Source organism: Coturnix japonica, chromosome 4 (assembly GCF_001577835.2).
Source record: "Coturnix japonica isolate 7356 chromosome 4, Coturnix japonica 2.1, whole genome shotgun sequence".
NCBI lineage: Eukaryota > Metazoa > Chordata > Aves > Galliformes > Phasianidae > Coturnix > Coturnix japonica.
In genome coordinates this window covers 18,667,424-18,695,414 of record NC_029519.1, presented here as the reverse complement: position 1 = coordinate 18,695,414, position 27,991 = coordinate 18,667,424, and the positions used below count along the sequence as shown (strand labels likewise).

At 36.8% G+C, this 27,991-nt stretch overlaps 1 long non-coding RNA gene across 7 annotated transcripts in view; it reads right to left on the bottom strand.

Annotated features, from left to right (window-relative positions):
* Positions 1–260: 260 nt before the first annotated feature.
* The window catches only part of LOC107313058, a 156,730-nt gene continuing 128,999 nt past the window's right edge, over positions 261–27,991 (bottom strand). For all 7 annotated transcript variants that reach the window (XR_004306928.1, XR_001554766.2, XR_001554760.2 and 4 more), the window contains 2 exons: positions 25,660–25,785; positions 261–3,378 (listed from right to left, as the gene is read on the bottom strand). This is a non-coding gene — a long non-coding RNA (uncharacterized LOC107313058). The remainder of the gene's footprint in view (positions 3,379–25,659; positions 25,786–27,991) is intronic.

Sequence of the window (27,991 nt, the reverse complement as noted above, 5' to 3'; positions counted from 1 at the left end):
GAACGGTGGAGAATGTATATCAGACACCAACCATAGGTCAGACTTTGATGGATCCTGCCACATGCTAAGAACTTTCATTGCCTCTAACGAGCCCATGTTAGTTTCCCCTACAATGTTTCCTAAGTGATAACTTGATTTTAAACACAATTTTTCTTAGTTTTTTTCTTTTTTCTCAGTTTTATTCTTAATACAACAGGTGATGAATTAAAACTGTGTGAACCTTTTGTCATATACAAATAAAGAGCAAATCTGTGCAGAGCTCTGATTGACAGTTTTATTAATAAGATATGAGAATTTAGACTGCTTACTGTGGAAAAAGAAGACAAATCTTAAATAAAATAAAAACTATTGTGTCTACAAAGTTGAAAACAGTATTATGTATTCAGGCTTGTTTAGGCATTTACTGCTTAAACAAGTGCATACAGTATCACTTGAATTCATAAAATAATAAGCTTTCCTCATTCTTAAATACGCTACTGCCATCAATCTCCCATAATAACTTATAAATATGATTCACTAACAGCAATCAGATTATCTGTGTGCAGCAATAAATAAAAAATAACCACCAACAGAAATATATAAGCACTTTCAGTGTGATAACTGCGGGCATCCTCCATCTTTGTAAACAAGTGTACTTATAGGTGTATTTTACATTGCACTCTGAATGCTATGGTAATACAAATAAGTGCCAAAAGATTTGCATCAGCTATTTAGCTATTTTGAACAAATTTAATATGGAAAAACATCCATGTAACAGCATTGCAGCTCAGTTGCTGAAAACTTCTACAAAAGAATATGAATAGTTTCCAAGAACAACCACTGGCTCTTGATTAAATGTAGTATTATTGGAAGTGTAACATGTCCACGGCTGAAACAGTGGTGGTCTTAATCGCTGTTTCTTCCTTGATGGATAATTCAATGTCTTCTACAGCCAAAGGGCAAATATGTTAGCAGATTTAGCTAATACTTATCAAGATTGCACAGCAGTGTTTCTTTTCTAAAGTCAACTGTCAACAGAGGCAAAAATAAAAATCCAGCAAATGGTAGCAAGATATTTTGTATAGGTCTCATATCCAGTTTGATAGCACAACTATCATGTTGAACTAATATAATAAGATATATATGTTGTTAGTTCTATATTAAACCATTATATATAAAATCTAGTAGTATAGTTCTCAGTTAATGTAAGAAATGAGAGCTCAAAAATAAATGTTGTTTCTTACCTCTTCTAGATCTATATAGTGCTGAATAGTCTTTACAGGAGCTGGGACTACCTTCTGCCATGTAACTAGGAGATCTGCTAAACACGGCTTAATTCCAAAAGTTTTGCAACACTGAAAATTATGTGTCTGAGGCTTTTCTATTGTGATCAGTGCTTGCACAGATGGTAAGAAGAGGCTTCTTGTTTAATTTGTACACATTCGTTATAAATGGTCTGAACAGATAATCAAGAGAAGTCAATGCTTCAGCTTAATAAGAGAGAAGTTTAAAAAATACTGGGAAGAACATAATTATTTCTCCTGCAGCTTTGATAGCTTTGATAGCTTCCTTTCAGCTATCAAGCGGGCTGTAAGCTATACATTTCTTTCACAGAATAAGAGGACAATTAAATTCCATCTCCATTATTCAGATGTGCAACTTGTGTTCCTGCATAGGCTTCTCTGAGCAATTTCAAGACACAGTTTCAAGCTACAGAATTTTTTTTTATTTTTTTTTTTTCTCACTGTAGTTTTGCAGCGGTAGCATTTGGAAATAACAGAAGCTGGTAGTGTGTTGCACACCCTAAGCAGTTTCATGGAGCAAACGTGGCTATGGTATTTACTTCACTCAACATTTTTCACTGCTCAGCTGCATTTTAAACTGAATTGCTTCATTGGTCACTTTTAAATCTTTTTATTAAATAAGATTACAATCAAAGTCAAATGGTATTGTTTTGAAAATTTGTTCTTACAAAGAAAGGAAGGCTTAAGAGCTGAATGGAGGAGCATCTACATACCGTGGCCATCCCAATGACACTGGTGGTGATACTGGTTTAGAATGCCTCAAGTACTCTAGCGTTGCTACTAGATCACTAGGCTGAAAAATGAACCTTAATCAACCTGAACAGCACAGTGGAAATGGGAGCTGAGTGCAACCACTCTGCCTGTTTTAGAATGGCTAATTGAGTTTTTTTCAGTAGGTTAAGTGCTTGTCAGTAGGTTGGATAAACACCATGAGATCAGCAGAAGTAGCTCATGGAAGAAGGAAAATGTGATAACCTCCTTTCACAAGCACAAGGACAGAAGTTTTATGATGTAGTAAGGTATGACTCATACCTTGCTAAACACAGCTTTTGATATTTGAAGGCACTTTTCCTGCTTTAGTGCTTCCTGCCCTCATATTTACCATTCAGATTTCTTGTCATTTCAGTTTGTTTCTCTTGGGAGGACTGCATCTTGAGATAATCACCTCATTCTTTATTTAAAACAAAGAAAACCCTGTATCTGTGCCTCATGTTAAGTGAATTTCTATGCAAAGTGTTAGCACATGCAGCTGCCCTTGTCACTGTTACTATTTCAGACTTTGCTGTCATGGTTTAAGGTGAGATGCTGTCTTCCATCCCTTTATTATTCAGCTAATAATTGCTTAGTTGAATAACCTGCTACTTAAGGAAATAAATCTGAGTTGGGACCCCATAGACTTCTGGTATCTCACTGCCCAAACAATGTACCTGCACTGATATTTTTAAAGCTGATGGCTGTGCAGAAGTCCATAGGACCAAAGGTCTTTTCTAGAAACTTTTGAGCATGAATATAGCATTAGGTGCACATACTAGGTCTGCTTCAAAAGCAATGCCTCCTACTTTAAGTTGACATACAACAGAAGTTCAAGTTATTGGGGAAATGGAGACTTACAAACAGCAGTGGGTCTATTCCAATTCAGATCTTCCTGTTTAGGGCTGTTTCATTCAAGGGGGTGGATGTGATTGTGTAATGTAGAATAATTAACGCAACTGCTTGTGGTAGTAGCTTAGTTTTTCTAAGACATCAAGGCAAAGCTGAATGTTTTAGACTGTCACACCAAAATTATTTTTTTTAAATTGGAGGGGGAAAGTGCTCTACTATTCCAGTGTAATTCTAGAGATTCCAGAATTAAATTGGTGTAATGAGGCATCTTTGAGAGAGTCATTAAAAGCACAGCAAAATCGAGGCGTAGTGATCCTTCTGGGATGGCTCAAGCACTTGTTGACAGTCCAGTGCTGCAGACACACTACAGTCAGGAAACTAACATTAGCTTAGACAGGATGCATGAGTCAAGGATATCGAAATTAGATGAAAAACATGGTATTTGGGCATCTGCTGGGCACTCTTTGTGGTTCGTGCTGCTGATCAGAGCATACTGGAAAAGAAACAAAAATAGTTTAGTTTTGGTTAACAGTTAAGATCTCATATGACTTACTGAAAGAGAGAAGTGCATAGTGGTAAGGGCATGACTGGAAGGAGCAGACAGGGAAAAAAGCTCAAAGTAGTGTGTTGCTCTCCTTCCACCAGCCCCATTCCCCAAATCTGTTCATTGTGGCTGGTAATGTTTACCAGTTTGAAATACTGAGCATAACACAACAAGGAAAGCAAGTGAGGTCCAAGAGCTGCAGCCTATGGTTTGTTGTTTTCTTCTTTTACGGGGCCATTATCTTCTGGATTATAGCTCAGCACCTGCAAGTATTCAAAACAGGCATCATATAATGGCCCATTTACGGAGTTTCATTTCAACTGGATGAAAAACAAAAGATCCTAGTGATTTTGCTCAGGTCTAGTGAAAGTAGTTCCTCTTTCTGAATGCTTTCCTTTAGAAATGACATTTGCAGGTATGCATGGAAGGATATAGTTAAGCAGTTTGACAGCACTGAGCTTTGCATTTCACATATGCCACCTACGAAGAATTTGTTGTGAGCTTGAAACAGAAGTTTTATCAGTAGCAGAAGACAACTATTTGGTTGTGAATCTGCTCTGAGCAGTCAGTTCAAATAAATGCACAATATGGCTTGCTCCTGCTACCTTCCTGGGCTCCAGACCCTTCTGATGTGTGTATATACATGTATACATATATATCTGTATGTATGTATGAAATGATTTTTTAAAAAATTAGGCAGGCTCCATTTAAGTGCATTTCCATTGCCTTTCTAGGATCTGTCAGACACAAAATCTGTCTCTTCCTATGTTACAGTTATTTCTATATCAAGAATAAATTCATTGAATTTTTGCTTCTGATCTGTGTAAGCTGTTTTGGCATCTCTGGAATTTTCTAGGAGTGAGTTGTTCTAAAACTCTAGAGACTGTTTACTTTCCTTATGTTTTTAACCAACTCAGATATGTTAGATAACTTTAGTCAACAATAAACCAATGCCCCAAATATGTTGAAGCTTGTCTCTTGTTATTGAAAACAACTACTCAGTGGTGAAAAAGGTGTTTATATTTTTGTGATTGAAATTTATTCTTTACAGATAGATGGTAAAAGTTTCCAAAATAACTTGGAAAAAACAGTGAAGGAAAAACTACAAAATAAAACCAACAGATGCTGCAAGACTTACTGCAGGAATCTGTTTGAAAACAGACCTTGTGTTTTCTGTCCAGAAATGCTCAGTTCCCTGGCTTATATTTTTAAAACCTTGGCTCGGAATTATAGCCTTTTCTATTTTTTCTGCTTTTCTTTTTTTTTTCTTCCCTTCCCACAGAGAAAATAAAAGCACTATTTGCATTTATCTCACCAACAAAGTCTGAGTCTAAGGAGTAGGACTGATTGTCTGGGTGTACACGGAGATGAATTCATTTGTATTTATTCTTTCAAATTTATAGTCTCACAGTTTCTTAAAGTGTTTTTTGGCCTGCTGTTTATACAAAAATGTCTTATCTGACCTTTGTATTTTTATAGTATAATGGATTTGCCCTTCAAACACTGATCATCAATGAAGGTTATCTTTGATCTCTCTAACTCTGATGGTTTTATTTTGTGAATGAGTTTAGCAGCTTTAGTGATAAATTTCTGCCTGGGAAAATCAAGTTAGCACATTTTCGGGATTGTTTAATAGCTCATGTTACATTATTAAGACAAGCAAAACCTCATAAATACTGGTTAGAAAAATGTCTGAACTTTTAACAGAAACATATTTATTATGTTTATCTCAAAAGAAAGAACTAAGAGTGCATGTTTACTTACTGGATGCACCAAGTTAAATGTTTTCTTTGTCTTTTAGGGTAGATTTTGCTCAATAGCTGCCTGATGCTGTATTTAACAAGACTGGTACAGCCAAGTGATTTTGCCAAATTACATTTAGGAGATCTACTGTTCAGAATATTTAGTGTTATGTAGTTCAGTTATGTTAAAAAAAAACAACAAAACTTTTAAATGATGTGACTGTGTTTTATAGTGCAGTTTTACATCTGATAATAGTGGTGTTTCTTTGAAGACTTCTAAGGTTTCCTTTTTGTTTCTTAAGTTCTAAAGCTTTTTCCATCCCTCCCCTCCTGAGTTTTTCAAAGCACCCAAATGTCATTTGACTAGGCATAGAAAATGTTTAAAACATTAATCCCTATGGTACTTTCAGTAACTTACTAATTTGTGAGATGCTTAAAAAAGGCTTTCTGGTAGGGTTTCTGAATATACTTACTTGTAAATTTTGTAATTGATTTGAGAAGTTTTAAAATAATATTTCAGGAGTTCCCAGACTTCAGCTATGTCACAGTAGTGCCTGGAACATGTGAGGCATAAAGGCAAAAGCATTATATTAAAGTATTTCTTCATCCTTCCAGTCACTGAGGCAAGTTGTTAAGCTATCTGCAGTGGTTTAATAGGCTGTGTACACCAGTTGACAGGCCGTAGCATTGACTCAGTGTGCTTTTCTTTTAATTCTAAATATTTTTCCACTCCCTATTTTAAGGAATTCTGTCTATGACTTGAAATCCTATATTCTCTTAAATCAGTATCTGGCATTGGATCATAATAGCTTTTGGTTCAGAAGGTGAAGACAGAAAAGATCAGAAAGAACAGTGATATTCAGGATTCTCTACTCTTACAGAAGAGGAAACTGAAGTAATGTGAGCCACACAGTGAATGGTTGTGGATGTTAGCCACTCTTGTCTTCAGTTTGTTTAAGGCTACGGTAAGAACAATTGCTGCTTTGTGGTATTTCTACTTAGACTGCACATCTCCAGGATCTGACGTTTTTTAACATGTGTGGACCCCTGTGGTTTCCTAAAACACGTGAAGAGCTCTCTTCATTGAAGCTGCCCATTGTGCATGCACTCTGTTGTGTTGATGATGGTCATAGATTAAAGCTTGGAAGCCACTGGCAGGTGATACTAGACACTGGCTTTGGTTGGGCCACCAGGTTTCTCAAATTTAACATGTGAGCTGAACTAGTACAGCTCTACAATTAGTTAAAATAATGAATTTTCTGGGATTTTTTGTTTAGGTTTGGATGTTTTTTTCAACTTTGTTGTTTTTTGTTTGTATTCCTCCAGGACAAGAAGCAGCACATCACTAGTGCTGATATTACCACTATTGCATTTACTAGAAACATCAAAATATTCAAGGCTTATTTAGTAAATGTCATCTAAAAGAAAAAAGTGACATACTTTGGTACATCTCTTCAGGTATGCAGAGAGACAAATGTGTACCGCCTATTTTAGTTGATCGGTGATCCTTATTTTATGTAATTGTTAAGGAGCCTTTCAGAGTTCTCTCCCAGCATCTGATTTAGAAATGTAATTATCTGTGTGTATTGTTTTGTGTTTTTTTGTTGTTTTTTTTTTTCCTGTGAGAAGTTTGGAGCTAATGGTTTGGGCAGATGGATTAGGCAAAACACAAGAGTTACAAAGGAAAAAAAAAAATAACTAGGTATTTGGATTCCAAAAAAATAAAATACAAAACTAGAGCCTTTCATTTGATCTGAAACATGAATACAAGTTCATTTTGAGTTTACAAAGCTGAGAACACTGGCATCCTTCAAATGTCTTTGGAAAAGCAGCCAATTCAAACTTCCTGAGAGTGGAGTTTGTGGGAAGTGGCTTAACGTATTAGGAAAGTGCTTTGAACTCCACACAGAATAAGGTATTTATGCTCAAAGATGATCCTTTTGCTTCATGAAGGAAACTGCAAATTGTGAAATACTTTCAGTATGGTTTGACGTGTGTTGCTATTACAGTGATGTGTGCAACTCCTCAAAATATTTTCATCACTAAGAATGCCTCATTAAAAGAATCTATTTTTTCCCTGGGTAAATAAGAAAATGGGAAAGATCTTTTAAATCTTGTAACCAAATATTCATCCTTATAGACTCTTTGAACAAAACAACGTTAAGGATTGACTTGACAAAACTACAAGAAATAAAAACAAACAACAACAACAACAACAACAACAAATAACAAGAAAACATCAGGTGATATCCTTGGAACCTTAGGCACAATTGCATAAAGGCCTACTGTGTAAACTGTGCTCTGCAGGGACATATATGGTATGCATAGGAAAAGAGTAAGGCAGTCATAAGAAGTGATTTTTTCCTTGGGCAAGCACCAGGTTAGCTGCTGGAGTATCATCAATCAGCTGAAACTGCATGTCAGAACTGGAGCTTGGATTTCTGTCTGGTTCCGGTGCACGGAGCCACAGCTGTTACTATATGTGAAGACTGCCATCAAGCCACTCCAAACAGCAAAAATGTCTGACAGATTAACTTTTTTTCATTTTTCTTTTCTTTTCTTTCTTTTCTTTTTTTTTTTTTTTTGAGTTTATTTATTTTTAATAAACTATTGTTTTTGAAGATTTTTCTTAAATCTCCAGGGGTACAAGATAGATGGGCAGTAGGCAGCAAAGAGATCTAAGCGTGGAGGTTCTGCCCCTGAAATGTAGGGCTTACGCTCAGCTGAAAGTGATAAACACTTTCCTATATACTTCAGTATTAAGGCAGATGATCTGACCACATTAAATCATTAAATATTGCCCTAAGCTGAGCTGAATATACATATATATATATATATATATAAAGATATATATATATACATATATATATATAAAGATAAACCTCAACACAGAGTTCATTAGCAAAAACTGATACATGTTCCTGTGGGTTAGCTTCTTGAATGAATGCTTTCAGTGCGCCTATACAACAGGAAATCCACAAGACTGAAGTGTGGCTGTATGGAAAAGAAAGCAGTGAAAGATGTAAAGAAAATAAAGACCTGTTGAGAGTGTAGGGAAGAACAATTTCTGTTTATGACTTCCTGAAGCTATAAGCTCAGTGTCATATCTTTCGACTGTTTGGAAGGTGAATTGATCTCCCTGTTGGCGTGTTTGATATTCAGTGCTGCAAAAGATATTTTCTGAATTTCCATATAATTCACCTAGCTATAAAGGCTTCTAAAATTGTTGATTAAAAACAAGCATCTAGAAGATGATAGGAATGTGGGTTTTTTTTTTACTATTCAGAACATGTATGTAGCATTGAACCAGCTTTGTGTGTTGGCTATATATACATACATGTGAAATGATCTAAGAAAATTCAAATGCTTCTAAGGAATTTGGTTGGTTAATTTTTGTTTGTAAATCTTTACTAGCAGCATTTAGGGGAGGTGTCTCTTTTTTCACAATTGCCTGGAGTCCACAGGTTTGTTGGTTTATTTTCTTTTTGTCCCCCCAGTAAATATAAAAGATAGAAGGCGGAAAAAAGATTGAAATATTTTCTGCGGGTAAGGTAACAACAGACTTCCCTGTAGTACTGAAGGGACTGATTCCTCAGGTGAATAAATGAAAAAAGACTCCAGTACAGTGAACAAGAACTAAATTCTCTGCTAGAGCAGGGAATGTGATCAGCATCTAACACACGACTACTTCTTGACACTGTATTTTGTCCAGAAACAAATCTCAGCATGACTTTGATTTCTCCTTTGACTGAATCTGAGATGAAACTTCATGTTCTTGCTTTTTTTTTCTGGATTCAGAGCTGTTCACAAGAGTGATTTTTAACTTATTTCCCTGCTACTTGTTTCTTTTCACCAGTTGTGTTGGAATTCCAATGCTGTTGCATGAACAGAAATCAGGTAAGAGTGTCTTGTTCTCCAGTGTTTAATGCATGCAAAAGGAAGATTTACCATTGTTTTTGTAACTCCCTCCACAAAAGTTCTTGAAAAAAGAAAGCCCTTTCCAGCAACTCCTCTACTGAAAGCAATGTGAGTATGTTGTATTAGTTTTCAAATAACAGAAGCTGAGGCTTTGAATGTGGTGAAGTTTTATTGGAAGGGCATCAAGGGCTTCTGTGACTTTGTTTTCCATTCACAGTGTAAAGGCCCTTCACAAATGGTGAGCAAGGAACTGTAGCACTCCCTATGTTCAATCGAATATCAGTAATGCACTTCACTGAGTCCCAGGAGTAATTGTGATCTGAAGTTACTGCTTAACGGCATTCAAAAATCTCAGGGAGGGTGGCAGGGATTCCACCTGTGTGAGGTGTGAGCAGGTGGATGAGCTGCTCAGCCTGGTGGTGGAGCTCAAGGAAGAGGCGAAGAGACTGAGGACAGTCAGGGAGTGTGAGCAGGAGGATGTCTGGTGGAGTGCTGGCATGCCAGAGGGAGGAGGGTGCCAGGGGGATACCCCCAGAAAAGTGGTAGACCCCTTGCCTTGCCACAGTTAGACAGACCTGACTGATGAGGAGGGTTGGAAGAGAGTCCCAACTCAGCATCAGGGAAGCACCCCCTGCCTGCCTAGCTTGCTTCCCCAGCTCTCTCTAAGCAACAGGTTTGAGACACTGGAAATTGAAGGGGAGGTGATTAGGTACACTGGTTATTTTGTACTGCTCATAGTTCAGGTGGGCAGTGATGAAATTGCTCAGAGATGCCTACAAAGTATGAAAAGAGATTTCAGGGGTTTAGGATGTTCAAGAAGCAAGAGCTCAAGTGATTTTTGAATCTGGTGGATTGTCCCTGGCAGTGTTCAAGAGGCACCTGGATGAGGAGCTATGAGATATGGTTTAGTGGCTTGTGGTAGGAATGGTAATGGGAGGACAGTTGGACCAGATTATCTTGTAGGTCCTTTCCAACCTTGTGATTCTATAGTTAGGCTAGGGAAGCAGGTGACTGCAGAAGCTCAGTTAGAGAAGTGCTAACTCTTCTAATGCTTTCACAAGCACCAGAATAAAATCTAAATGGATTTGTGATTCTATGTTTATAAAATGCATACAGCTGTATGTCCTGTGTGTGTTAGAAGGGATGTGTTCTTGCTGTTGCTGTACTGAAGGACACAACATTTAATCCATTCTATAAGATAGGGTAGATGGAGCTTCTTTTACTCTTTTTCACAAGGTCTTTCAAATATATGGGGAAACAGCTCAAAAGTTGTGCTGTAAGAGACTCTAAATCAGATCACTGTTTTCCAGTATCTTGAGGTGATGAGGGAAGTAGATCCCGGGATTTGTATGTGCATGTGGTAACCATTAACACAGTGTAGCCCTAGTGCCTGAGGAGCAGTGAACTGGTCTGTTCTAGCCTATGCCTATACCTCCCAGAAGCGTACAACTTCCATGGAACTAGTTCAGCCTTTCAAAAAAATTAACTATGAATTCAAAGACTAAGAATCCAGTAATTCAAAATCAGAAGGATCTGAGCAAAAGATGGTTGTGTGGGTGAGGTACCAGGCTTTGTTTGATGTTATTCCATCTTCCCTGCCTGAATGTGTCTGGCACCAGGTCTGTTTTCTGTGCCATGCTCCAATCTCTTTTTCTAGCCCTGGAAATCACTGTTACTTGCCTGCTCATGCCTGCCTGGCCAGCAGTTGCTCTAGAAGAAACATCCCCTAAGGCTGTTGATACTACATCCTACCCTGTTCTTCTGCCAGCAGGGGAACTGTGCAGGAAGTAAACTAAACCAGCATCCTTCCTTGGCTGTTGAAGCTTTAGCGAGTGCTGCAACAGAAGCTTCAGAGGTTCATGCTTGTCATCAAGTGTGGTTTGAGCACTCAGGCTCCTGTCACCAAAACCTGTCCTGTGAAATGAACATTCAGTGTCCGTACCCATTGCCAAAAACAGCTGAGACTGGAAATGGACAAGGAAAGAACAGGAAACACAGGCTGTTCTTTTTTGTTAAAAGCTAATGACGTTGAATACATTTTTTTCCCCCACTATGGGAATAACAGTAGAATGTTTACCATTTTGTCTGATGAACACCAATGTAGGGGGAAGGTATTTTTCTAAGGTGATGAAGAGAGTGAGAGATAGAATTAGTGTAGTAACTACACAACATATGTACAGTAAAAAACTAGGTACAGTTCTTTTTATCTGCTTGCATGAAAACCAGTTCTACTCATGTTTTCTGATGAGAGGTGGGAGAAGCATCTATATCTCAGCATTTGAAAATAATGCCTGCACTGAAGTTCTATTTGATCTTCTTCCACATTTTTTCTTAACATTATTTTGTGGAGGATTGCTAGAAAGAAAACTTAAAACAATTCTAGTTGTCTCATTTGTCTTGTTTATGTTACTAGTTTCTGAGGGACTATAGACATTTGTACTCTATTTGCATACTCCTTGAGCAAAGTCATTCTTTTCCCACCGTCTAATTATTCTCCTATGTCTCTGCTCTTCACTTGTCATGAAACACACTAAGGTAATGTAAGGGGTTCTTGATACAGAGAGCCATACTGTTCTCCTCTCCAAATGTAGTAATTGGAAGTTAAAATGTTTCATGGAAATGGCTCAATTCTGATGTGATTATGGACAGTCTTCATTCCAGCTAAGTAACTTCTATCTTTTCATGCCAACTCAGTCCTATGTGTTTTGTGATTTTTGTTTTTTTCCTAGCTTTGCAGAGCATGCTAAATGGAAACAGAACTCCAGATCTAGGATAAACTTATCTACACTACAACTACAATGTTCTTACCAGATATGGCTACTTATATTTGTCCAGTGTGTGATGAATCTTCTAAGAATTTGGGTCAGTAGGAATCCTAGCAGTGTGGTTAACTTTGGACTTTCCTGGTTACCTTTTTTGGTGGTGTTTCTATATATTAGTTACATTCTACTGAAACACACAAGGTGACCTTTTAGGAAAAAACAACTATAGTCTGTCTCCAGTGTTTGGTATTTGTTTTCATTTAAAACAGTTATGAGTGATTCGAAAGAGAATCATTGTTAAGAGATGAGGTGGCAAAAGGCTCAGAAATCGCATTAGCATATTTACCATCTTACTGTAGTAAAAACACAGGAATAAAGTTTCTAAGGGAAGAACATTTGAGTATTCTTTGGAAAACCTGCACTCTGTTCCCAACTGCTTTTCTAAACTTAAAATAACTGCCCCATCATCTCTGTATGTATTGGTTAAGGTAAACAGTCACACCACTGATTACGATCTTCAAGATCGATTACAAACTGCATAATGATGCTGTATGGACAAGCCCTAAGCAATATTCCCACAGCCAGTGACCTGGCAAATGTATTTGCATCTGAGAATTAGCTAGTTCATTTCATTTAGTACTGACTATCAAGACAGCTAACAACTGGACAGAGGACCTTATTGCTTTGCTCTTTTTCAGATTTTACAACTCTGCCAACAAAGAAAAAAAAGGGCTTAGTCAGCATACTCTTCATTCTTTTCTCAACAGCTATTACATTAAAAAAGAAGTGGCACAGCATGGAATGTCTAATTCTACAAGTAAAGGACTGTATCGAAGTGAGTGAAGAACAGCAGCAAATTTAGTGCTTTGTGAAAGATTAACAGGTTTCCTTTTACACAAGATATGTTGTTTTTTCCTAGAGTGATTTTTGTTTTTAAAGACTAAAATGGTAAAACAAACAAACAAACAACAACAACAATAACAACAAAAAACCAAAAAACTTGACACTGCGTATCAGTCATTTAACTTACTGGTTGTATAGTTGTAATTATACAAATGTATAGTTGTAATTACAAAGTGAACAGATAGCTAGAGGGTACATAAGAAAAGACTCACAGTAAAGATGGATGCTTACCACAGAAACTCCACACAGGAACAATCTCTGGAAAGAAATACTACCTTAGTGGTGGTCAGCCCTTAAGCGGGATCTAGGAGAGGTGGAGTCAGGCAATACCCCTTCCAGGAGCACAGCTGAATTACCTTCACAGCTGACCCCTCACTTGCCTCAGGTGGTTAATCAGAGGTTCAGGCTGTGATTAACAGTTTCCCATACACTGGTGATCAAACACAATGCCTGAGCAATTGTCTGAAAATAATACTTCATTTTTGTAAAGTATCTCATCTAAGTTCCACTGCCCAACAGTCATAGAGGGCCCTATGTGGCCCATTACTGAGATGGGATTTGATAAGGAAGATAATAATAAGTCTCCTGAGTGTAGGAAAAGCTTATTATAGGATTTTCTCCAAAATCTTATGGTTTAAGATGTGCCAGTACTATAAGTTACTCTGCACTTGAGTCCTGATCTTGTAATGCATGGAGCATGACCCTTCTCTCCAAGTTTGCTTCCCTAAGCATGGAAAAAAATATATGGAGAAACCCAGCAATGTTTAAAGTACTTAAATGGGTGAAGCTAGCCAAACAAGGAAAAAGATTCTTTTCTAGCTCTTGCTGTTGGCTCCAAATCAGTATTATTACTTGGCCTCGCTTAGGAAAGGGTCATTTATTGTTGTTATTTTAATAAGACTATCTAGCTATCTACTTCATTTTACTACTTCAAATGCTTTTCCAAATCCAAAGGGGAACTAACAGTTGCTTTATCCCGCTACCCTTTTGACGCAGTCCTTGAGTCACACTTGCTCATGCTTTAGGTTTCTTGCTTTTCCTACTGCTTCAAATTTGTAGCCCTAGATGGCTAATGACATAATTTATTTATTTAAGCATGCCTTATCTAAGTGTACATAAAAACACAGCTCCTATTTGTAAGTGGATAACACAAAAGAAGGCATTTTTTAGTGCTGACAACAGTGGTTTGAATTGTCTTCCATTTCTTTGTGTTATATCTTAATACTTCCAGTACACAGTGTAACTACTTTGATATGTGCATTATTTGTCTCTCTTGTTCCAGTACCACTTGTTCTAATGCCCCCAGTATCGTGAAGTGCACTTGAATGTCCTTTAAGTGCTTTCTTTTGGCACAGGATGCTGGGCTTTATTCAGTTTTCTGGGGGCCTCTCTCTGATCATGGAGTTCATTCTTTTTTTGTGGTTTCATGAACTGCTCACTTCATCCCTCAGATGTTCAGTGCTTTAAAGTAACAGTAACAATTAATTAAAACAAATAGATACTCTGTTATAACTCTGGTTACCCACACCAGTAGGTTAAGGAGAGTCTTCCTAAATAGGTGACTCCTGCCTGTAAATGAAGAATGTAGACTTCTAAGAGTTCAAATTCTGGGCCAAGTGAATATTGAGCATGTTGCCATTATATGGCAAGATAATACAATGGACAAAGAATGATTTTGTAGTTCCTTATGCCTGTGCTCTTACATATATATATAATAGTAGGGATAAAATATAATTTTCCTGGTACATTAGCAAAGATCACAAATACAAAATCATCGAAATTTAAGAAATGCTGTGGGTTGAATCTTTCTTTAACATATGCATATAAAGTTTGCTATTGGAAACTGAATGCATGGGTGTCAGCCCAAACAAAATGCTATACAAGAAGCTGAGAAACAGAAAGCAATGAATTGTCTCTTTGGTTCTCCTTTTTAATAACTAAATGACTAGTAGATGATGCATGCTAACTATGTTCATATGCAAAATTTATTTGATACTTGATAATACTTATATAAATGTATATATATTATGTCTTAGTATTTTTTATACTTCCACAGTGGTGTTTGCCTGCAGATAGCCAACACATCTAGTTGCATGGGGAATACATCTCTGCCTTATCTCAACTGGACAAGGTAACCATCCCTAAACAGTTTTCAAACACACAAAGTCATTAGCAGTGCTGTGTGTAGATTCAGTAGGCTCACTATTAACATACCAATAAGCAACTGTGTACTTATAAGTACTAACACAATTGAAAAAAAAAAATAAATATTTCTTGTACCACTCAAAGGCACTTTATTTTTCCGATCTACAATTTATTTTTATGGTATTTACTTATTAGATGCTAGTAGTTTGCAATAATCACTATTTTAAGCTAAGCAGAAAAAGGAAACAAAATAACAGCTGAGATGGACCCTTGAAGATATTTCTTTGTGTCCTTGAAGTGATAGTTACTAAGACCTTTTGGAGCTAACCTTGGTTATGACATGCAGAATCTTTATCTAAGAAGGCATTTCTTTTTATTCCTAAGGAGTTTATTTATGTTGTTACAAAATGCATTCTATTTCACATGTAAGTGCAATAGCAGAAATCTGGATTGAAAATTTGAATGAAATTACTTATATATACATATATATATATATATATATGTATATATAGAGTAAGTTACTGTTTTGAAAACTAAAGGTTTGGATTTCATTTTACTTACCCATGCTATACAGAGATCTAAAGTTAAGCACTGAAGCACAGTGGTAGTTGTCAATGGATTATAACTTAGATGTCTTTTAAGAATGTGAGGTACCATTCTCATATTGTTGAATAATCTGTGTTTAATATTGCATGATGCAAGTGTGGGGAAAAAAATTAAGAATGAAATCTTAATGAAATCAATGACAAATGGAAACATAGCTGCCTATGTACTGAAAAGGCTTATTCTAGGATTCCCAGCATAAGCAAGACCCAGGCTCTAGTGCACTGCACCGGACACCCAGTAATGTACATGTTAAGTACTGAAGGCCAGAACTGGTTTTAGATGAAGAATATACGAAGAAAGGAAAAACAAAACAAAGAAGTTTTTAAGCTTTCCTCTGTATGCTTTCAGTCCTAAAGCAAGCTAATGCCTAGGGTGCAAAGATGGAAGTGAGGGCTTTTGAGACCCAAAGATTACATGTGTCTTAGCAAGATGAGGATCAGAATGAATTTTCCTGGAGGTTTTTGTTTGTTTGTTTGTTGTTTTTTTTCCCTGAAAGGCACTGACTCTTTAGCAGGGCTGCAAAACACTGGCCTTTAAATGGATGAAAGATTTGGAGCTTAGCAACTTGGAAAGCATATAATTTTCAATTGCCTTTTTTCCTCTTCCACTGATCTGTCTGCAAGACAGAATTAATTCTAAACTAGCAGAGTTTCCTGTCCCCAGCCCCCACCAAAGTTCCATGTCAGTTGTCTATGTTCTGAACTCCTTGTTTCAGGGAAATATAAGTTGTTTCCATTTGCCTAAGTATATTTACCACAAAAAGTTTAGTTGCAGTTTCCATGTGTTCAGTATCATAGCCAAGTCAGAAAAGGCTGGCCACGGTTAGGTGGGAAGAGGAGGCACACACAAGCATTACCCTCACATTTCTACCACTACACATCTGATTCTGCCATCTGCATCTCTGCTATTTTAACAAACAGATTTTCTTCGGTTACCAAAATGTACAACTGTTTGTGCAGCAACAATGTACACAGATTATTTTTAGTTTAAACATGTGGCACTACTCATCGTGCAGCTGCTTTTATGCATTAATGCATTGTGATACAAAACTCTAGCTGCAAGAACCCAAATTAATTGCAAGCAATGAGACATTTTGGACTGAAAACCTCTTTTGGCTACATTGAAATAGAGTTGTTGACTTTTCAAGCTAAAAGAGATATGAATCATGGAAAATATTTCATTCTTAACCCCTCAAAGTACCCAATATTGTTGAACTAATGCAAAATGCAGTTGTGTGTTGGCTTTGAAATTACAACTTCTCTGCCAAAGGGTAATTTAGACTATTCATCCAAGATTAGTTGCAAGTTTTTAAAACTGTAAATAAGTTCTTGTTCCTAAACAGCACAGGTTTTCAAAGCACAGAGTGTAACCCACAGCCTATAAAAGGAAAAGATTTTAAAGGAGAAATGTGATATTTGGCTTCTGCATATTTGGAACATTTAATCACCCTCTTGGTTATATGGAATAAGTTTGACTGGCAGCTTTTTCTTCAACTCCTTTGTGAATGTACATTTATTTAATAGAGCCTCGATGTTTTGTACAAAGATTTACAAATCTAGTCCTGTTTCTTTTAGAGGCAACTATAGAATTTCTCTTTAGTTCAGCAGGGAAGAAGCCCAAAGATTCTGTAGGAGCCTAAAGTCCAAAACTTTTTCTCCCATTTGAACAATATACATATGTATCTTTTTGCATTCAGATTACAAGATATTAAGCAAACTAATATATGCAAAAAAGGTGATGTTTGAATTAGTAATACTATTTTAATCTCTCTCTTTTTAATTTTTTTCCTTTTTTTTTTTTTTTTTAGATGTGGAGGGGTATATAAAATTTCAGCTGTTTTTAGGAATAAGCACAGGGAAAAAAAGATTAAGGTATCAGATGACTTTCTCAGCAATAATACTGCTATAAAGAAACAGCTGGAGAGCGAAAGAGTAATTTTTTATGAGACCTAGGTCTCAGGCAGATTTGGCTGTGACATTTCAAAATGCTAGTGCTATGGAAGCACTTCATATTCTCTTTTTTGCTGCAGGCAACTGCCCACAGAAAATGTGAATGTGCTCCTACATCTACCTTAAATAGTGTGATCATAGCACATATGAAGACTCACTGCCAGTCTAAGTCGATTAATTACTCATGCTGCCTATTACAGTATACAATTATATATACTGTTCTACTATCCCTACTGTAATGTTAGATACTTGAGGGGAAAAAGGAAATTGATAGTTCAGATCATAATAAAACAGCCACAAACATGTGCAAATGAGATACAATTATGCAAAATTCTCTGGTGAACATTTCATTTCTACCTCTGAAACTTCCGTGGGTGCATGTGATAGGACATAGACTCATATTCTATTTCAATAGAAAGCAGAAGGTAAAATAACCTCATCAAATTAGCAAAATCATCCCTGGTCTTCCTTATGTACAGGGGTAATGATATGATTATTCATAGCACCCAGTTTCATACAACTTGAGTGCACTTTCCTGATGGTTGTAGCTGAAAATCTCTCTCAAATACTGACACTACAGCTATGCTCAGGTTCAGAGCCCCACACAGCTTTAATCCTGCTGTTTTCAATAACAGCCTCTACCATTGCTTTGCATCTTTTGTGTAACGCTTAAGAGCATCTTCTACAAACAATCTGAGGCAGCTGTTGAGCAGATCAGTAACCAAAGCACAAGTGATGCTTTAGTTTCTTTCTATTATGCTTTTGTAGAGCTGGAAGAAAAGATGTGTATGTATGGGAACTGCTGAATCACAGCCTTAACCTCTGATTGACTACCTGAGGCAAGCAGTGAATCAGCCACAGGAGCACAGGTGAAGGCAATTCACACCAGAAGGTCTGATCCTCCCTCTAGTGCTGACCTTGCACAAGATCTTCACAGCATGTTATCTGTAGTTGGGATGTATATGTCTAATGGCAGTATAATCATAGGATTTTTTTTTATTTTTTTCTGGGTGATGTTTATTTAATTTTGTAAGCTCTTATTAATACTAGCAAGAAATGAATTTTGAGCTGCTCTCAGGCATACTTATTCACAATTAATAGCACATACTGAAATTATGTTCTGATAGTTATTCAGCTAGCTATGCTTTGTGCCAAGCATTTACAGTCAGCATAAGGACTCTGGTAGTCTAATCTGTAGTATGTTTTTAAATGGGAAACCATAAAAATCCCTTTTTCTCTCTTTATCCTACACATATGGTAGGAGTATTTTACTTGGATAGTAACCTTCTTACTTCTATTACCTTAAAAAAAATATATTAATAAAAAAAGCTATTGAAAGCGTTCCAACCCTTCTGTACCTGAGACTCTTCAATCCATTTAACAACAATTAAACATCTGTCTCCACAGTTACCTTGTGATCCCTCCATTAACCCATATCATCCTTCTGCTATTTGAACAGAAACAATTATCATTAGTGGCTTTGTAATGTAGAGCCTGCTTTATCCCTTGTTTATTTCCCTTGCTTCTGGGTTGTATCATTTTAGGCTGCAATGTTTCCTTTCTCATATTTGCCTTACATTTGTTTACAAATGTAAAATCTCAAATTATAAATACTGTGATCATGTAAGCCATAATAAAGAAGAAGGGATCGCAAAGGGAACTTAATTAGTTGAATAATCTGATTTCGGCATTACCTAGGTGCACTCATGTCCTAAAGCACAGGAGATAATAAAATAGACAGCTACATCCAGTGGCATAAAACTCATTAGCAAAAGGAATTTCCAGGATCAATTTATGCCTAAACATGCATTAAATAATCAGTTCCATTGTTAAATTTGTGTTTTATAAGAGTTGAAGTGGTTCAGGGCAGGCTTCATACATAGCATACTTAGTCACATCTTTTGTATTAATTACTTTTGCCAGCTCTTAACTTACTTGCATGATGTTACATAGCAACGGATTTAGTTGATTTCATTTTTAAATAGATAAAATTAGTATAAGCACTAATATTTATGACTTTAAAAAATCACCAGATGAAAGGCTTTTAATATATTAAATACAGAATAAAATGATTTTCCAGACATCTATATATTTATTTTTTTTCTAAACAGCCGTTCCTCTGCAGATTTGCAATGTACTTCATGAAGTAGAAGGACTAAGCATTAGGTCACCATGCCTGAACCACATTAAACAAACTTCAGGTGGGACCAAATCACCAAGTGCGTAAGTCTAGTGCAGTTTTTGTTATACATCGATTTATTCTTATTCCTGTGTGTAGCTGGACGTGCGAATGTTTTAAGATTAACTCTGTTCATAAGGCTTTTCCCTAAGTGTTTCAATTTATGCTAAATCACTCACTGATTTGCTGCACAATAACAAACTTAAAAAGTCTCTCATCTTCCTGGATTATTCATTATCCATTATTATTTTCAATTAACTGATTTCAAGAACCATTGGCAGCAAATTCCTTTGGATACACATTCAGCAGCCAACTACTCCAGTTCTAATGCACTCCAGATGCAAAGGGCACTTTAAAAACAAACACCATTAAAACCCCAAATCCCACTCCCTGCTATGTCCAGTCTCACTGTATGTAGTTAGATTTGCAGCTCCGATAGAAAGACCAGTCCTGAGCAAGACTGCATAGGTAGCTAGGCTTCAGGGAGATTCTACCTTACAGGAATCACAGACCTCCAGGAAAACCTGTGCCCTTCCAAGATGCCATCTAACCACAAACGGACTGATCAGGTACTGACTGCTATGCCCCACAGCTTGTGCTACCTTGAGACTTAGAAGCACAAAGGAAAGGAGAACATCTTTCACCCTGTGCATGGCCTTAAGACTTAGCCTGGTATTGCATTCTTGTGTAAGTTCAGACAGTATCCTTTTATACACAAATGTAGTTGTAAACTTTTGATCTTCCACGCACTGACACACAACTTAGTTTTGGCATTTTTAATTCTAAGTTCCTGATGTCCAAAAGACCTGGCATTATATACAGACTGTTTTTTAGTTGTTGTTTCTTCATTTTTTGTTTGTTGTTGTTTTAAATATAGATTACCTTGGTGTCCCACAGGCTACTTTAAGCAGAAAAATCCTGTGTCCCCATAAGGGGAAGAAGGAACAGACTCTTAGCAGTATCTGTGGTGACAGAACAAAGGGAAATGGCTTCAACATTAAAGAGGGTAGATTTATGTTGGACATAAGGAAAAACAAACCCTTTTACAGTGAGGATGTTGAAGCACTGAAACAGGCTGCCTAGAGATGCTGATTACCCGTCCCTAGAGATGAGGCTGCAACAGGCCCCAGGCAACCTGATCTAGCTGTGCAGGTTCCAGGACAGTTGGATTAGATGACCTTTAAAGGTTCCTTCCAACGCAAAAGATTCTGTGATTCTACAAAACCTATCAGAGCAGTTCCTTAGACTATAAAATTTGCTATAGTACCTTTAGTGTAAATGGTAAGCTATCAAGTCAATATTTCAGATACTGCTCCTATGGGATATGGTGCTCATTTAATGGTGCAGCATTACAGCTGCTTGGATTTCTGTGTACTTACCTATATGACCAGCAGAGCTGAAGTAAGCATAGATCAATAGCTAGATTATATACTTGGATGTATCCAACATTAGTCAAATTATATTGGTACAGTTCTACACTTGTGAGATTGAACTATGGAGTCTCAAGTTGTTATATTATACAAAATCATTTACATAGAGAGAAAGTAACGTAACTGCAGCAAAATCATAACAACCATATCTATCCCCACAAAATTGGAATTAGGATTCATGTTTCTACAAAATCAAAATCCAAACCTTTCAAGCTTAAATTCTTGTCAATGTAAAACTATTTTCCTTCCCTCTAAGAAGTGAGGGAAAGCATTTAAGTTTCCTAGAAACTTAACCACCCAGCTGAACAGATCTCCTCCAAATGAACTTGTGTCTCACTTGACTTTTCTGATGGTGATTGAAGATGAACAGTTCTGGTACAGTATTGTGCCCCTCTGGATAATACTAATTTTAAGCCAGATTAGAAACGAGAAAACATGTACTATACACCTGCCCCCCCTCTGTGCTCCCTGTTGTGTTTTTTTTGCCAGCAACATGTCAGCACAACTATACTACATCTTTAATCAGAGACCCGGTTTCTTCCTGTGGATTCTATTTTTATACTTCTTAGAAGGAAAACAACTTTCTTTTCCCTATTCATTCTGATTCTGTGAGCTCTACTTAATGTGATGCTAACAAGTGAAGATGCAAAACTTAGCCATTTATGTATTTAGCTTTGTTTCAGTACAAATGAATGCAGGCGTTCCTTTCCAGTGACCTCACGCATCTAAACTAAGTATTTACTCAGACTTGGAAAATAAAACTAACATTGTCAGATGCTGTAGCAAAGTGTTCTTTCTGTTGTAGCTCTTTAGGGTTGCACCAGAGATAAACACACAGTATTTTTAACAGTCATATGTTTACCTGAAATAGTTTACTACAAACGCTGCCTATTTTCTATTCGCCTGATTGCAGATGATAATGATGAGAAAAATATTTGGAATTTTCAAAGAAGTGCTATTATTGTTGAAATGCATTACGTGCCTACTAATGCCTGAAGCATGCTTTGAAGAAGAAAACTGTAAAATAGAAAAGAACAAAGTAAAGCAAGAATCTACTATAAAAGCTAATTCACAGGGGCTCTAAAAATGTAGCATAATTAAAAAATGGGCTAATTTTGATCTTCTTTTTAAAAAGTATCTATTTCTAAATGAGCTCCACTGTTCAAAATAGTCCAAAGAATATGCAATATCCAGTTTGGAACAAGGCAAAATTCTCAAAAAAGAATGCAAGTAGACAACTGTTTAGGAATATTCAGGATGCCTACGTTAGCTGATCCAAAGCAAGATCTGTAGTCCGTTTTTTCCATTAAACTCTACCAGACAACCAATTTAAAGTATATATTGATCTTTTCAGACAAAATCAAAGATTGCCAAAGAAAAATTAGAATTTTATGTAGGCTTTACAGGTTCCAGAGAAAATCTGATGTATTCTCCTGAGAAGGAATCTTTTCAGAGCTTAACAACAGAGAATATTCAATGCCCTCCAGATTCATATTTTGCTAATCCTTGATAAAAACCGGATAGAGCTAAAAATTGAGAGAAGAAAGAATGACAGACCTATTTTTTAATATGTTGTATTTAACATTGTCTTATACAATTTGGCAGAGAGAAGTTCTTTGATGCAGCTGCATTTATAAAGTTCAGTGGCTCTGCATTAATTTCTACCAAGGGTAATCAGCTGGCTGCCCTTGCAGTCACCAGCCTTGATGGTGTTTTTGAACATAATTACCAGTGCTACCACAGCCACCAAAAAAATAATAAGAATAAATCCCACTGCAAATCTGGGAAAATGAAAATCAACTATAGTTACAGAACTGTATAGGTCTACAAGACTTACTGGGGAGTTTTAAACTCATTATGCAAGTATTTTTCAAATATTTACAGGGCCACAGAGTTCAGCATGTTTCTTAAAAGCAGAAAACACACAGTAAGTCATGGCAAAACTGCAGTCTGGCAGAACAGATGCTGAAATTATGACTTTACCTACTTGGATGTACCTGAAAAAAGAACCAGAAGTAGCAGCTACCGTAGAGCATGTGCTCAGTGTAGTGATAATGCAGCTTCCCCTGCTTCCTGAGTACATTGAAAACCAAACTGAACTGCTGGCAGAAATTCCTGTATCAGGTGCATGCATGTCTTCTGTGTCCAGAGAGAGCTCAATTGTACACTGGCTTGCTTTTGCAGCTAGCACTGAGATGAGCACATAACTTAATTCTTTAAACTCTCATAGCAGCTCGGCCTGCTCTGTCTCTCATGGGAATCCATCTGTTTCTGTTCTGTATTGATAGAAAACTTTGAGTTGCCAGCTCCTAGTGGTTGCACACACTCATATCCCCTTTTACTGGTGCAGTAATTGATCTAAAGGGAAAAAAACAGTGCATTGCTCATAGAGACAACAGAGAAGAGTGCAGCAGCCAAGAGAAAATTGGAATATAATGCACAGAGAAGATTGAGATGGTGGATGGCAAGGTAGGTACTAGTGTTCTGAAGTCTAATACATAGATTTACTTTACTCTCTATAATGTATACTTGTTACCAGTAATTCAATCTGCACAGACTAAGGCGTAGGACACTATGAATACTTTATATTTACAGAGTATTTAAAAATCAAAAATGCATTTTAAGAGACTACAGAAATGTCTTGATTGCTTTACATAGTGCACAAAAAAAAGCCCCACCCCAAATTAATAAGAGTTGTTTATCAGCTTTCTCAGAGCACTTGTTTGCATTTCTAGTGTCATCAGGGATGACATTCATTCATTACAAGTCCCAAACATACTCAATACATTGCAAAGACAGGTAAAGCAAAAAGGGTGAAAAATAAAAGAAAAAAGTCATGTTAAGGTTCTTCTTTCATACCTCAGGGACTTCCTTCACATTGTGCTACTAAGCTGTAAATTCATCACAGTCCTATTTGACTGAACACCCTGTTGTTATTATTGGGATGTTTGTATTTGCATCTGCTTCCAGCAAGCAGAATCCCAGAGTGGAATACAAACACTTATTCTATCCTGATCTTCCCACGTATTTTCTGTGGTTTTTTTTGGTTTTTTTTGTGTTTTTTTTTTTTTTGTCACCCATCCCAGCTCTGCTGGGGTTTCTTCAGGAGAGGCGAGATCCAACTCAAAATGGCACCAGTCATTTATTCACAAAACAGTTTGAATTCTTTTGAGTAAAGACTGCTTCCACCTGCTTAGGAATGCTAGTGTCCCCTGGCTGCATGAGGTGTCATCATTTGCCACCATCAAACAGACATTTCACTAAGCTCTAAATAAATCAATAGCTCATAGCTGGATAAAATGCACCACACAGTAATTCCAGGGTGAAGCCTTTCCACACAACTGATCTCATTTTGTGGGGGCATAAGTACTGAATCATATGCAGGCTTATGAACAGGATTAATGCATCCAGCTTCATATAGGATCTTGACTGACTTGTTTACTTTCAGTCACTAAGGGGCATTTTGGTCTTTGAAGGATAATTTGCCAATGACTGTTGAAATAATGGCCCAAATATGAAATCCCAGAGGAAAGACATCACTGAATCACTTTCCTGCCCAACAGTGCAATCAGCCAATAATTGAACAAGATGAGGGCTATCCATATTTCTAAGTGAGAGGAAAACTAGACCTGCTCACTTTGAAACTAGCAGGAAATATTGAGTTTATTGTACAATAGGAACTTTGGGAGCCATGGTACTTTCATTCTTATTGCACTGCTATAGATGTATTTGTAGGATTTTATCTTTTTTATTGAGAAAACAGTAAAGCTTTCTCAACAAAAGCAGGGTTCTTATAAAATGACCATAACCTGGCAGCACTGCACAGAGCAGGCAGAATCCGGAGCCACTCTTCCTCTCAGATCAGGGGATACAAGCATGTCAGGATAAGGAGAGAGTACAGAGAAATTGTTGACTCTTCTATAGTATTAAGTTTTGCATTTGTGTCACTGATTACTACTACTGGTGTGTTGAAAATTCTAAAATCATCTTTCAAGGGGCAGAGTTTATAGGGCTTTGGCCTTGTATGGATGGCAACTACTTAGCTACTACTAGAACAGTGTCAGGGTAGGTCTGCAACAGATACATAGTGTTTCAGACATTGTCAGTAATGAAATTCACTCACTGTCCTTCTTTGCTGAATAGCTACTAGAGTATGCCATTTTCTGACCTGATTAGAAACAACTAGAATGAAAAAATCTGCTCGTTTCTTTCTGTTTCAGCTATCACAGGGTTTAATATTTATATTCTAATTATAAAAGAAAAAAACTTCAGTACAACTTGGTGAATATTCAAACATTTCTGGTTTTGGCTGTGGTCAGAGAACTCTTCCCCACCATAAGAAAGGATATAATAGCTTCTGGTCTTAACTGAAAAGAACTTAAAGATGCCACAAATAACATTATACTGACATATGATTTTAAGCAAGCACTTCATCATCTTTCTGTAAAGTCTTTGGCCCATGTAACTAACAAATATACCCTAACTGGAGAGTAGGTTGGTTCATTACAGCATTTTTGTGTCAGACTATATCAGGATTTTCCTTTGAAGTATCCTTCATAAATGGAGTTACATCAGTTTCAGCTAATCCTTACTTACCATGCTCTGCTTACTGTGCTCTGGAGGAAAAATTGAAATATCCAGCTTCATACTGATAAGGAATCACTGCCTATTAATCTCATCCTTGTAGAAGGAGTCACTCCATTGATTTATTCAAATAAAAGACTATAAAAGAAAATACAGAAAGGTCCATTAGCATTCCACTGTACCACATCGGTTTAACCTGTTTATCCCTCACCTCTCAGAGTGCCGGTTAAGAAGATGGTTGAAAGTATAACATATCCTTTATAATTTTATATTCACTGTATTCTCCAAATTAGTTCTCTGAATCACTCCTATTTTCTGAACTATTTAAAATTAGTTCTATTTTTGATCATAATGGGATCAGGTGAGAATAGAGAATAGGAGGAGAAGATAAAAAACAAAAGCACAACTACACCAACACAACAACAAAAGTTAAGCACATTCTGCTCAACAGCACAAAGAGCAGGTAATTTCTAGAAGTTTTTACCAGGGAGTAATGTATAGCATCTCCTAAGACTGCAAGGTATGGGGGAGGCTGAGAGGGGAGTGATCCAAAGAGTTAGGTGTTAGATTCCTGAGAGATTATAAGAGTCATCTAGGGTTAATAAAAATGAACAAAAGGAAGGAGAAAACATTGTCTGTAATGAAATCTATTGATCATGAAACTACCTCCAGAGGGAGTGGTATTTGCCTTTTGAAAATGCAACCAACCCAAGCACTAAAGACCAGCTTGTAAAAGGACACAGCTGTACTAACAGAGAGAGGGACATGACCTAGGAATAGTTTCAGCTTTTTGATTTCATTTTGTAATAAATGTAGACAAATTCAGTGTTCAATACACATTTGACTACACTGAAATGAGACTTGTAGAGAGTTGCATGTTACAGTGAGTACCCTTCATCACTGAACTCCAGATTCCCATATGTGAAGCTGCCATAGATTTTTTAAACCAGCTACAGAAATTACTTTTAGAAATAATCAAGCCCACATTGATTAGAGGATATTTAGTTTCTACATCCATCTAAGTTAAACAGGATTCTATTCCACTATAGTCATAAACGTTTCATCCACAGAATTATCTGCTTACGTTCAGAAGAAAATCACTTCTTGGCCCTATTGGGAATTACCAACGAGTAATTCTGTATGGTACAAGACAACTGTGTGGGGTTTTTTTCTATAATTTCCATGTAGGAAGCCAAAGCATGCACAACACTATTTGAAGAATTAATAGCTTTCAAGGCAGAAACTGCAATAATTTCACTATATCCCCGCTTCAGCCCTCTACCCCCACAAGATATTTTAGGTTAACCTGATTATTGACCCAAAACATAAATTTGGAGGTTTCCTCAACAAAGACTTCTTAGAACTTTAGTAGCCTTATAACCTACTCTGGATCCAGGAAAAGTACATTATACAAAACAGATAGAAGAAAGTGATATGTGGGTTATTACTGTTTTGATAAGGCAATCAGTGGGGTCAAAAAGCAGTCATTTCTCAGTCAAAACTGATCACAGAAAGGAAAAAATAAAAAATAATTTAAAAAAAAGAGTAAATAATCTGATATGCATGTGGTCTCAAGTGGGCTTCCCTAAGTAGTGGCTCATAGAAAAACTACAGGCCTAAATCTTTTCCTAATAAACCCATGATAATTTAATGAAGGAACAGATTCAGCTGAAAAATCTTGATAATTCCCATTTTGCTGTGTGTTTGGTTACACCAGACCAATGTCATCCTTTCCAGCCTCTTTTCTGCATAAGGGCTTGAGGGAGCTCACCTTCTCCACCCCAACACACATACACATTGCATTATTAGCTTGCATCTCACACTTAACATTAGTGGTCTGCTAAACCAATGTGGAAAAAAGATCTGGTTCTGGAATGGGATTCAGTATCTCCACATCTCAGCCACAGAAATTGTGATGATTTGCTAGCAGAACCTCAGAAATGAAGTCTTGTCTAATTGAAACATTTGGTAGGAGGACATAACGTTCCACCACAGACTGCTAGCATGCAGTTTAAAGAAACACCCCTGGCCTTGTTTCTGAGTAATGGCTGACCCTGTGGATGACTGTTCCATGGCCTGTCAAAGCTGAGAGAGCTAGTAGAATTTTTACATATTGTTCAGAAAAGCAAGTCAGTGAAACAGTTTATCTGAAACTCTACACTTAAAGCATAATGCACTGGAGCAGCTATTTCAATAAAAAGACAGCAAAGAAAGGTGATGTTGCAAATAATTGAGAATCTGTAATCATCTCAAAGAAAAAATAAAACAAATACCATTCATCTCTCTACTGCCAGACAATTAACCCCAAAGTTAGAGGATGCTTGTATGTACCCTTAGTAAAGCT